A 14,127-nucleotide genomic window follows, 5' to 3' on the forward strand; every position below is an offset into this window, starting at 1 on the left:
CAATGGCTCTTTTCCATTACAGTGAAAAGCATTACATTAATGTGGTCACACACAGGGCCGGACTACTGTATTTGGGGCCCCAGAGCACTGACCTTACGTTCTATTCTACATGGGGCTGAGATATAAAAAACAAATGTTTTATCAATTCTAGATATTTTGCTATCATATGCAATCCTGGGGGCCTGACCTCTGGGGGGCCCACAAAAAAAATAATAATAATAACAATCATTTGGGTTGTGGGGCCCCCTGTGTGCCCGTTCTGTAATCCGGCCTTGCACACACACACACACACACACACACACACACGCGCACACGCACACACACACACACACACACATGCAGACAAACACAGATACAGTGGCTTGGGAAAGTATTCACACCCCTTGATTTTTTCCCACATTTTGTTACGTTACAGCCTTATTCTAAAATAGATTAAATTGTTGTTTTTTTCTCTCATAAATCTACACAGAATACAACATAATGACAGAACAAAAACAGGTTTTTACATATGTATTCAGACCCTTTACTCAGTACTTTGTTGAAGCACCTTTGGCAGTGATTACATCCTCCAGTCTTTTTGGGTGTGATGCTACAAGCTTGGCACACCTGTATTTGGGGAGTTTCTTCCATTCTTCTCTGCAGATCCTCTCAAACTCTGTCAGGTTGGATGGGGAGCATCGCTGAACAGCTATTTTCAGGTCTCTCCAGAGATGTTCGATCGGGTTCAAGTCCGGGCTCTGGCTGGGCCACTCAAGGACTTTCAGAGACTTGTCCCGAAGCCACTCCTACGTTGTCTTGGCAGTGTGCTTAGGGTCATTGTCCTGTTGGAGGGTGAATCTTCACCCCAGTCGGAGAACTTGAGTGCTCTGGAGCAGGTTTTCATCAAGGATCTCTCTGTACCTTTCTCCATTAATTTTGCCTCGATCCTGACTAGTCTCCCAGTCCCTGCCACTGAAAAATATCCCCACAGCATGATGCTGCCACCACCATGCTTAAACGTAGGGATGGTGCCAGGTTTTCTCTAGACGTGCCACATGGCATTCAGGCCAAATAGTTCAATCTTGTTTTCATAAGACCAGAAAATCTTGTTTCTCATGGTCTGAGAGTCTTTTGGTGCCATTTGGCAAACTCCAAACTGGCTGTCATGTGTCTTTTACTGAGGAGTTGCTTCTACACCTGCATTGCTTGCTGTTTGGGGTTTTAGGCTGGGTTTCTGTACAGCACTTTGAGATATCAGCTGATGTACGAAGGGCTATATAAATACATTTGATTTGATTTGATTTGTCTGGCCACTCTACCATAAATGCCTGATTGGTGGAGTGCTGCAGAGATGGTAGTCCTTCTAGAAGGTTCTCCCATCTCCACAGAGGAACTCTGGAGCTCTGTCAGATTAGTCACCTCTCTGACCAAGGCCCTTCTCCCCGATTGCTCAGTTTAGCCGGGCGGCCAACTCTAGGAAGAGTCTTGTTGGTTCCAAAATTCTTCCATTTAAGAATGATGGAGGCCACTGTGTTTTTGGGGACCTTCAATGCTCCAGAAATATTTTGGTACCCTTCCCCAGATCTGTGGCTCGACACAATCCTTTCTCTGAACTCTAGGGACAATTCCTTCAAACTCATGGGTTGGTTTTTATTCTGACATGCACTGTCAACTGTGGGACCTTATATAGACAGGTGTGTGCCTTTCCAAATCATGTCCAATCAAATGAATTTACCACAATTGAATGGACTCCAATCAAGTTGTAGAAACATCTCAAGGATGATCAATGGAAACAGGATGTCCCTGAGCTCAATTTCAAGTCTCATAGAAAAGGGGCTGAATACTTACAGTGGGGCAAGAAAGTATTTAGTCAGCCATCAATTGTGCAAGTTCTCCCACTTATTCTTTATCATAGGTACACTTCAACTATGACAGACAAAATGAGAAAAAAAATCCAGAAAATCACATTGTAGGATTTTTAATGAATTTATTTGCAAATCATGGTGGAAAATAAGTATTTGGTCAATAACAAAAGTTTATCTCAATACTTTGTTATATACACTTTGTTGGCAATGACAGAGGTCAAACATTTTCTGTAAGTCTTCACAAGGTTTTTACACACTGTTGCTGGTATTTTGGCCCATTCCTCCAAGCAGATCTCCTCTAGAGCTGTGGGGATATTTTTCAGTGGCAGGGACTGGGAGACTAGTCAGGATCGAGGCAAAATTAATGGAGAAAGGTACAGAGACTCAGAAAAAGAGGGAAACGAAGCGGTCTTCTGGTCAGACTCCGGAGACGGGCACATCGTGCACCACTCCCTAGCATTCTTCTTGCCAATGTCCAGTCTCTTGACAACAAGGTTGATGAAATCCGAGCAAGGGTAGCATTCCAGAGGGACATCAGAGACTGTAACGTTCTCTGCTTCACGGAAACATGGCTAACTGGAGAGACGCAATCCGAAGCGGTGCAGCCAGCGGGTTTCTCCACGCATCGCGCCGACAGAAACAAACATCTTTCTGGTAAGAAGACGGGCGGGGGCGTATGCCTTATGGCCAACGTGACATGGTGTGATGAAAGAAACATACAGGAACTCAAATCCTTCTGTTCACCTGATTTAGAATTCCTCACAATCAAATGTAGACCGCATTATCTACCAAGAGAATTCTCTTCGATTATAATCACAGCCGTATATATCCCCCCAAGCAGACACATCGATGGCTCTGAACGAACTTTATTTAACTCTCTGCAAACTGGAAACGATTTATCCGGAGGCTGCATTCATTGTAGCTGGGGATTTTAACAAGGCTAATCTGAAAACAAGACTCCCTAAATTTTATCAGCATATCGATTGCGCAACCAGGGGTGGAAAGACCCTGGATCATTGTTACTCTAACTTCCGCGACGCATATAAGGCCCTGCCCCGCCCCCTTTCGGAAAAGCTGACCACGACTCCATTTTGTTGATCCCTGCCTACAGACAGAAACTAAAACAAGAAGCTCCCACGCTGAGGTCTGTCCAACGCTGGTCCGACCAAGCTGACTCCACACTCCAAGACTGCTTCCATCACGTGGACTGGGAGATGTTTCGTATTGCGTCAGACAACAACATTGACGAATACGCTGATACGGTGTGCGAGTTCATTAGAACGTGCGTTGAAGATGTCGTTCCCATAGCAACGATTAAAACATTCCCTAACCAGAAACTGTGGATTGATGGCAGCATTCGTGTGAAACTGAAGGCACGAACCACTGCTTTTAATCAGGGCAAGGTGTCTGGTAACATGACTGAATACAAACAGTGCAGCTATTCCCTCCGCAAGGCTATCAAACAAGCTAAGCGCCAGTACAGAGACAAAGTAGAATCTCAATTCAACGGCTCAGACACAAGAGGCATGTGGCAGGGTCTACAGTCAATCACGGACTACAGGAAGAAACCCAGCCCAGTCACGGACCAGGATGTCTTGCTCCCAGGCAGACTAAATAACTTTTTGCCCGCTTTGAGGACAATACAGTGCCACTGACACGGCCTGCAACGGAAACATGTGGTCTCTCCTTCACTGCAGCCGAAGTGAGTAAGACATTTAAACGTGTTAACTCTCGCAAGGCTGCAGGCCCAGACGGCATCCCCAGCCGCGCCCTCAGAGCATGCGCAGACCAGCTGGCCGGTGTGTTTACGGACATATTCAATCAATCCCTATACCAGTCTGCTGTTCCCACATGCTTCAAGAGGGCCACCATTGTTCCTGTTCCCAAGAAAGCTAAGGTAACTGAGCTAAACGACTACCGCCCCGTAGCACTCACATCCGTCATCATGAAGTGCTTTGAGAGACTAGTCAAGGACCATATCACCTCCACCCTACCTGACACCCTTGACCCACTCCAATTTGCTTACCGCCCAAATAGGTCCACAGACGATGCAATCTCAACCACACTGCACACTGCCCTAACCCATCTGGACAAGAGGAATACCTATGTGAGAATGCTGTTCATCGACTACAGCTCGGCATTCAACACCATAGTACCCTCCAAGCTCGTCATCAAGCTCGAGACCCTGGGTCTCGACCCCGCCCTGTGCAACTGGGTACTGGACTTCCTGACGGGCCGCCCCCAGGTGGTGAGGGTAGGCAACAACATCTCCTCCCCGCTGATCCTCAACACTGGGGCCCCACAAGGGTGCGTTCTGAGCCCTCTCCTGTACTCCCTGTTCACCCACGACTGCGTGGCCATGCACGCCTCCAACTCAATCATCAAGTTTGCGGACGACACAACAGTGGTAGGCTTGATTACCAACAACGACGAGACGGCCTACAGGGAGGAGTTGAGTGCCCTCGGAGTGTGGTGTCAGGAAAATAACCTCACACTCAACGTCAACAAAACTAAGGAGATGATTGTGGACTTCAGGAAACAGCAGAGGGAACACCCCCCCATCCACATCGATGGAACAGTAGTGGAGAGGGTAGCAAGTTTTAAGTTCCTCGGCATACACATCACAGACAAACTGAATTGGTCCACTCACACAGACAGCATCGTGAGGAAGGTGCAGCAGCGCCTCTTCAACCTCAGGAGGCTGAAGAAATTCGGCTTGTCACCAAAAGCACTCACAAACTTCTACAGATGCACAATCGAGAGCATCCTGGCGGGCTGTATCACCGCCTGGTATGGCAACTGCACCGCCCTCAACCGTAAGGCTCTCCAGAGGGTAGTGAGGTCTGCACAACGCATCACCGGGGGCAAACTACCTGCCCTCCAGGACACCTACACCACCCGATGCTACAGGAAGGCCATAAAGATCATCAAGGACATCAACCACCCGAGCCACTGCCTGTTCACCCCGCTGTCATCCAGAAGGCGAGGTCAGTACAGGTGCATCAAAGCTGGGACCGAGAGACTGAAAAACAGCTTCTATCTCAAGGCCATCAGACTGTTAAACAGCCACCACTAACATTGAGTGGCTACTGCCAACACACTGTCAATGACACTGACTCTACTCCAGCCACTTTAATCATGGGAATTGATGGGAAATGATGTAAATATATCACTAGCCACTTTAAACAATGCTACCTTGAACAATGTAGGGTAAGTAACATTATATATCTCATATGCATACGTTGATACTGTACTCTATATCATCGACTGCATCCTTATGTAATACATGTATCACTAGCCACTTTAACTATGCCACTTGGTTTACATACTTATCTCATATGTATATACTGTACTCGATATCATCTACTGTATCTTGCCTATGCTGCTCTGTACCATCACTCATTCATATATCCTTATGTACATATTCTTTATCCCCTTACACTGTGTATAAGACAGTAGTTTTTTTGGAATTGTTAGTTAGATTACTTGCTCGTTATTACTGCATTGTCGGAACTAGAAGCACAAGCATTTCGCTACACTCGCATTAACATCTGCTAACCATGTGTATGTGACAAATAAAATTTGATTTGATTTGATTTGATTTTGTTTTGGGGCTGTTACTGGGCAACACGGACTTTCAACTCCCTCCAAAGATGTTCTATGGGGTTGAGATCTGGAGACTGGCTAGGCCACTCCAGGACCTTGAAATGCTTCTTACGAAGCCACTCCTTCGTTGCCCGGGCGGTGTGTTTGGGATCATTGTCATGCTGAAAGACCCAGCCACGTTTTATCTTCAATGCCCTTGCTGATGGAAGGAGGTTTTCACTCAAAATCTCACGATACATGGCCCCATTCATTCTTTCCTTTACACGGATCAGTCGTCCTGGTCCCTTTGCAGAAAAACAGCCCCAAAGCATGATGTTTCCACCCCCATGCGTCACAGTAGGTATGGTGTTCTTTGGATGCAACTCAGCATTCTTTGTGCTCCAAACACGACGAGTTGAGTTTTTACCAAAAAGTTCTATTTTGGTTTCATCTGACCATATGACATTCTCCCAATCTTCTTCTGGATCATCCAAATGCTCTCTAGCAACCTTCAGACGGGCCTGGACATGTACTGGCTTAAGCAGGGGGACAAGTCTGGCACTGCAGGATTTGAGTCCCTGGCGGCGTAGTGTGTTACTGATGGTAGGCTTTGTTACTTTGGTCCGAGCTCTCTGCAGGGCATTCACTAGGTCCCCCCGTGTGGTTCTGGGATTTTTGCTCACCGTTCTTGAGATCATTTTGACCCCACGGAGTGAGATCTTGCGTGGAGCCCCAGATCGAGGGAGATTATCAGTGGTCTTGTATGTCTTCCATTTCCTAATAATTGCTCCCACAGTTGATTTCTTCAAACCAAGCTGCTTACCTATTGCAGATTCAGTCTTCCCAGCCTGGTGCAGGTCTACAATTTTGTTTCTGGAGTCCTTTGACAGCTCTTTGGTCTTGGCCATAGTGGAGTTTGGAGTGTGACTGTTTGAGGTTGTGGACAGGTGTCTTTTATACTGATAACAAGTTCAAACAGGTGCCATTAATACAGGTAACGGGTGGAGGACAGAGGAGCCTCTTAAAGAAGAAGTTACAGGTCTGTGAGAGACAGAAATCTTGCTTGTTTGTAGGTGACCAAATACCTGTGTACCTATGATGAAAATGACAGGCCTCTCTCATCTTTTTAAGTGGGAGAACTTACACAATTGGTGGCTGACTAAATACCTTTTTGCCCCACTGTATGTAAATAAGGTATTTCAGTTTTTTATTTGTAATACATTCTATGTGTTTGATACCATTCCATTCTCTCCGTTCCAGCCATTATTATGAGCCATTCTCCCCTCAGCAGCCTCCACTGATGTAGCTAGATGTACCCAGGCTGGGAGGGGAAAGGTGAGGTGTTTGTAGCTAGATGTACCCAGGCTAGGAGGGGAAAGGTGAGGTGTATGTAGCTAGATGTACCCAGGCTGGAAGGGAAAGGTGAGGTGATTGTAGCTAGATGTACACAGGAAGGAAGGGAAAGGTGAGGTGATTGTAGCTAGATGTACCCAGGCTGGGAGGGAAAGGTGAGGTGATTGTAGCTAGATGTACCCAGGCTGGGAGGGGAAAGGTGAGGTGTATGCAGCTAGATGTACACAGGAAGGAAGGGAAAGGTGAGGTGTATGTAGCTAGATGTACACAGGAAGGAAGGGAAAGGTGAGGTGTATGTAGCTAGATGTACACAGGCTGGGAGGGGAAAGGTGAGGTGTATGTAGCTAGATGTACCCAGGCTGGGAGGGGAAAGGTGAGGTGTATGTAGCTAGATGTACCCAGGCTGGGAGGGGAAAGGTGAGGTGTATGTAGCTAGATGTACCCAGGCTGGGAGGGGAAAGGTGAGGTGTATGTAGCTAGATGTACCCAGGCTGGGAGGGGAAAGGTGAGGTGTATGTAGCTAGATGTACACAGGCTGGGAGGGGAAAGGTGAGGTGTATGTAGCTAGATGTACACAGGCTGGGAGGGGAAAGGTGAGGTGTATGCAGCTAGATGTTCCCAGGCTTTTCTGAAATGAGAGAGCTTTAATTAATTTCACATTCCAACTCAGGTTTCACCCATGTTATCAAAGTGGATATTGTGCTACTTTTCTATTTAAATATACATACATATTTTTTATATTTTCATCTATATTTTTGATATTATTAGTTTTATTTTTTACTTAATTTTATTTAGTAAATATATTCTTAAATCTATTTATTAAACTGCGTTGTTGGTTAAGGGCTTGTAAGTAAGCATTTCACACTAAGCTCTACAGAGATTTTGAATTCGGCACACGTGATAAATACAATTTGATTTGATTTGATTGATCGTGCAGCCACCATTTACTCCATCCTGCTCGAGCCAGGCGTGTAACTGCATGTTTATGTCATACATGGCTAGTTAAATGCCAGACTCTTCATTGAGACAATGCTGATACATCAATCCATTCAGTTTAACCTAGAGATATGTCACAGTAGAGATTCAGTTTAACCTAGAAATATGTCGCATAGAGAGGTTCATTTTAACCTAGAGATATGTCACAGTAGAGATTCAGTTTAACCTAGAAATATGTCGCACTAGAGAGATTCAGTTTAACCTAGAGATATGTCACACAGAGAGATTCAGTTTAACCTAGAAATATGTCACACTAGAGAGATTCAGTTTAACCTAGAAATATGTCGCACTAGAGAGATGTCACACAGAGAGATTCAGTTTAACCTAGAAATATGTCACACTAGAGAGATTCAGTTTAACCTAGAAATATGTCACATAGAGAGATTCAGTTTAACCTAGAGATATGTCACACTAGAGAGATTCAGTTTAACCTAGAAATATGTCACATAGAGAGATTCAGTTTAACCTAGAGATATGTCACACTAGAGAGATTCAGTTTAACCTAGAAATATGTCACATAGAGAGATTCAGTTTAACCTAGAGATATGTCACACTAGAGAGATTCAGTTTAACCTAGAAATACGTCACATAGAGAGATTCAGTTTAACCTAGAGATATGTCACAGATAGATTCAGTTTAACCTAGAAATATGTCACATAGAGAGATTCAGTTTAACCTAGAGATATGTCACACTAGAGAGATTCAGTTTAACCTAGAGATATGTCACATAGAGAGATTCAGTTTAACCTAGAGATATGTCACATAGAGACAAGACTCACAAGACTCATCTGAAGGTGCCCTGGTACCAGTTGAAAACATGTATGAAAGTACTGTATATTTCGAGGCTGTTGAGTGCCAAAAATAAGGCATTAAATACATGTGAAATGAAATAAATGTTTCCAGATCGTTCTTATATTTGTCAGAACAGGACTTAGTAGAACAGGGCTTAGTAGAACAGGGCTTAGTAGAACAGGGCTTAGGAGAACAGGGTTTAGTAAAACAGGGCTTAGTAGAACAGGGCTTAGTAGAACAGGGCTTAGTAGAACAGGGCTTAGGAGAACAGGGCTTAGTAGAACAGGGCTTAGTAGAACAGGGCTTAGTAGAACAGGGCTTAGTAGAACAGGGTTTAGTAGAACAGGGTTTAGTAGAACAGGGCTTAGTAGAACAGGGTTTAGTAGAACAGGGCTTAGTAGAACAGGGTTTAGTAGAACAGGGCTTAGTAGAACAGGACTTAGTAGAACAGGGTTTAGTAGAACAGGGTTTAGTAGAACAGGGTTTAGTAGAACAGGGTTTAGTAGAACAGGGCTTAGTAGAACAGGACTTAGTAGAACAGGGCTTAGTAGAACAGGGTTTAGTAGAACAGGGCTTAGTACAACAGGGTTTAGTAGAACAGGGCTTAGTAGAACAGGGCTTAGGAGAACAGGGTTTAGTAGAACAGGACTTAGTAGAACAGGGTTTAGTAGAACAGGGCTTAGTAGAACAGGGCTTAGTAGAACAGGGCTTAGTAGAACAGGGTTTAGTAGAACAGGACTTAGTAAAACAGGGCTTAGTAGAACAGGGCTTAGGAGAACAGGGTTTAGTAGAACAGGACTTAGGAGAACAGGGTTTAGTAGAACAGGGCTTAGTAGAACAGGACTTAGTAGAACAGGACTTAGTAGAACAGGACTTAGTAGAACAGGGTTTAGTAGAACAGGGCTTAGTAGAACAGGACTTAGTAGAACAGGGCTTAGGAGAACAGGGTTTAGTAGAACAGGATTTAGACTGTTAGGGGTTAACGCCGTCTTTGGTGTGATTATCAACACACAGGCACCTGTTCCCCACTTCTATTGATCGATCAAATAATTGTATTAAGTCATACAGAAGTTTTACTGTGTGTTAAGTGGTATTTTAACATGACTTATGTTTTTACACCAAAAAACATGTGATTAATGAAATATTAAATCAGCTATCTTCCTCAAATGAAGGGGATGATGACGCAATCTTTGCGAGAGGGATGGAATCTGATTTCATTGGTCCTCAACTCGTGGCTCAGACTCTTCATTCAGGATAAATGACAAAAAAAATAACGAATGAATAAATGTCCTTGTTGTCTGGCTCTACTTCACTCTGCTTGCTCAATCCAGATCCCCAAAAACGGTCACTTTCCCACCTTGTGACACACACACACACACACACACACACACACACACACACACACACACACACACACACACACACACACACACACACACACACGGATCACTGGATGGGCTGAGCTAAACCAACTCAGACATTCAGTGGAATTCCATTCACATCGCCACATAACTGAAGCTTAACTCTTCTATTTCTCCCCTATATCTCTCTCTCACCCATCTCTTTCTCCCCTATCTCTCTCTCACCGCTCTTTCTCCCCTATCTGTCTCTCACTGCACTTTCTCCCCTATCTCTCTCTCACCTATCTCTCTCACCGCTCCTTTTCCCCTATCTCTCTCTCACCGCTCTTTCTCCCCTATCTCTCTCTCCCCGCTCTTTCTCCCCTATCTCTCTCTCACCGCTCTTTCTCTCCCATCTCTCTCTCACCTGTCTCTCTCTCCCCACTCTTTCTCCCCTATCTCTCTCTCCCCCATCTCTCTCTCACCGCTCTTTCTCCCCTATCTCTCTCTCCCCTATCTCTCTCTCACTGCCTTTTCTCCCCTATCTCTCTCTCTCACCGCTCTTTCACCCCTATCTATCTCTCACCTCTCTTTCTCCCCTATCTCTTTCACCGCTCTTTCTCCCCTATCTTTCTCTCAATGCTCTTTCTCCCCTATCTCTCTCACCTCTCTTTCTCCCCTATCTCTCTCTCACCTATCTCTCTCCCAACGCTCTTTCTCCCCTATCTCTCTCTCACCACTCTTTCTCCCCTATCTTTCTCTCACCACTCTTTCTCCCCTATCTCTCTCTCACCGCTCTTTCTCCCCTATCTCTCTCACACCGCTCTTTCTCCCCTATCTCTCTCACCGCTCTCTCTCCCTATCTCTCTCACTGCTCTTTCTCCCCTGTTTCTCTCTCAACGCTCTCTCTCCCCTATTTCTCTCTCACCTCTCTTTCTCCCCTATGTCTCTCTCACCACTCTTTCTCCCCTATCTCTCTCACCGCTCTTTTGGCCCTATCTCTCTCACACCGCTCTTTCTCCCTATCTCTCTCACCACACTTTCTCCCCTATCTCTCACACCGCTCTTTCTCCCTATCTCTCTCACCGCTCTTTCTCCCCTATCTCTCTCACCGCTCTTTCTCCCCTATCTCTCTCACCGCTCTTTCTACCCTATCTCTCTCACCTCTCTTTCTCCCCTATGTCTCTCTCACCGCTCTTTCTCCCCTATCTTTCTCTCAATGCTTTTTCTCCCCTATCTCTCTCTCACCGCTATCTCTCCCCTATCTCTCTCACAGCTCTTTCTCCCCTATGTCTCTCTCACCGCTCTTTCTCCCCTATCTTTCTCTCAATGCTTTTTCTCCCCTATCTCTCTCTCACCGCTATCTCTCCCTATCTCTCTCACAGCTCTTTTGGCCCTATCTCCCTCACACCGCTCTTTCTTTCTCCCTATCTCTCTCACCGCTCTTTCTCCCCTATCTCTCTCACCACTCTTTCTCCCCTATCTCTCTCACCACTCTTTCTCCCCTATCTCTCTCACCGCTCTCTCGCCCCTATCTCTCTCTCTCTCACGGCTCTTTCTCCCCTATGGCTCTCTCACCGCTCTTTCTCCCTATTTCTCTCTCACCACTTTTTCTCCCCTATCTCTCTCTCACCACTTTTTCTCCCCTATCTCTCTCTCACCGCTCTTTCTCCCATATCTCTCACACACCGGTCTTTCTCCCCTATCTCTCTCATCGCTCTCTCTCCCTATGTCTCTCTCACCGCTCTTTCTCCCTATCTCTCTCACTGCTCTTTTGGCCCTATCTCTCTCACACCGCTCTTTCTCCCTATCTCTCTCACCACACTTTCTCCCCTATCTCTCACACCGCTCTTTCTCCCCTATCTCTCTCACCGCTCTTTCTCCCTATCTCTCTCACCGCTCTTTCTCCCCTATCTCTCTCACCACTCTTTCTCCCTATCTCTCTCACCTCTCTTTCTCCCCTATGTCTCTCTCACCGCTCTTTCTCCCCTATGTCTTTCTCTCAATGCTCTTTCTCCCCTATCTCTCCCTATCTCTCTCACCTCTCTTTCTCCCCTATGTCTCTCTCACCGCTCTTTCTCCCTATCTTTCTCTCAATGCTCTTTCTCCCTATTTCTCTCTCACCGCTCTTTTGGCCCTATCTCTCTCACACCGCTCTTTCTCCCTATCTCTCTCACCACACTTTCTCCCCATCTCTCTCACCGCTCTTTCTCCCTATCTCTCTCACCACTCTTTCTCCCCTATCTCTCTCACCGCTCTCTCGCCCCTATCGCTCTCTCTCTCACGGCTCTTTCTCCCCTATTTCTCTCTCACCACTTTTTCTCCCCTATCTCTCTCTCACCACTCTTTCTCCCCTATCTCTCTCTCACCGCTCTTTCTCCCCTATCTCTCACACACCGGTCTTTCTCCCCTATCTCTCTCACCGCTCTCTCGCCCCTATCGCTCTCTCTCTCACCGCTCTTTCTCCCCTATTTCTCTCTCACCACTTTTTCTCCCCTATCTCTCTCTCACCACTCTTTCTCCCCTATCTTTCTCTCAATGCTCTTTCTCCCCTATCTCTCTCTCACCGCTCTCTCCCCCCTATCTCTCTCACCACTCTTTCTCCCCTATCTCTCTCTCATCGCTCTTTCTCCACTATCTCTCTCTCACTGCTCTTTCTCCCTATCTTTCTCTCAATGCTCTTTCTCCCCTATCTCTCTCACCGCTCTTTCTCCCCTATCTCTCTCACCACTCTTTCTCCCCTATCTCTCTCACCGCTCTTTCTCCCCTATCTCTCTCACCGCTCTTTCTCCCCTATCTCTCTCACCACTCTTTCTCCCCTATCTCTCACACCGCTCTTTCTCCCCGATCTCTCTCACCACTCTTTCTCCCCTATCTCTCTCACCACTCTTTCTCCCCTATCTCTCTCACCGCTCTTTCTCCCCTATCTCTCTCACCACTCTTTCTCCCATATCTCTCTCACCGCTCTCTCGCCCCTATCTCTCTCTCTCTCACGGCTCTTTCTCCCCTATGGCTCTCTCACCGCTCTTTCTCACCTATCTCTCTCTCATCGCTCTTTCTCCACTATCTCTCTCTCACTGCTCTTTCTCCCCTATCTCTCTCTCACCGCTCTTTCTCCCCTATTTCTCTCTCACCACTTTTTATCCCCTATCTCTCTCTCACCACTCTTTCTCCCCTATCTCTCTCACCTCTCTCTCGCCCCTATCTCTCTCTCTCATCGCTCTTTCTCCCCTATCTCTCTCTCACCGCTCTTTCTCCCTATTTCTCTCTCACCACTTTTTATCCCCTATCTCTCTCTCACCACTCTTTCTCCCCTATCTCTCACACACCGGGCTTTCTCCCTATCTCTCTCACCGCTCTCTCTCCCCTATCTCTCTCTCTCTCACGGCTCTTTCTCCCTATGGCTCTCTCACCGCTCTTTCTCCCCTATCTCTCTCACGCTCTTTCTCCCCTATCTCTCTCACCGCTCTTTCTCCCTATCTCTCTCACCGCTCTTTCTCCCCTATCTCTCTCTCCCTATCTCTCTCACCACTCTTTCTCCCCTATCTCTCTCTCATCGCTCTTTCTCCCTATCTCTCTCACCGCTCTTTCTCCCCTATCTCTCTCACCGCTCTTTCTCCCCTATCTCTCTCTCCCTATCTCTCTCACCACTCTTTCTCCCCTATCTCTCTCATCGCTCTTTCTCCCTATCTCTCTCATCGCTCTTTCTCCCCTATCTCTCTCACCGCTCTTTCTCCACTATCTCTCTCTCATCGCTCTTTCTCCACTATCTCTCTCTCACCGCTCTCTCTCCCCTATCTCTCTCTCTCTCACGGCTCTTTCTCCCCTATGGCTCTCTCACCGCTCTTTCTCCCCTATCTCTCTCTCCCCTATCTCTCTCACCACTCTTTCTCCCTATCTCTCTCTCATCGCTCTTTCTCCACTATCTCTCTCTCACCGCTCTCTCTCCCTATCTCTCTCTCTCTCACGGCTCTTTCTCCCCTATCTCTCTCTCACCACTTTTTCTCCGCTATCTCTCTCTCACCACTCTTTCTCCCCTATCTCTCTCACACCACTCTTTCTCCCCTATGTCTCTCACCACTCTTTCTCCCCTATCTCTCTCACCACTCTTTCTCCCCTATCTCTCTCACCACTCTTTCTCCCCTATCTCTCTCTCATCGCTCTTTCTCCACTATCTCTCTCTCACCGCTCTCTCTCCCCTATCTCTCTCTCTCTCA

This window comes from Oncorhynchus tshawytscha, linkage group LG08 (assembly GCF_018296145.1).
Source record: "Oncorhynchus tshawytscha isolate Ot180627B linkage group LG08, Otsh_v2.0, whole genome shotgun sequence".
NCBI classification, from domain to species: domain Eukaryota; kingdom Metazoa; phylum Chordata; class Actinopteri; order Salmoniformes; family Salmonidae; genus Oncorhynchus; species Oncorhynchus tshawytscha.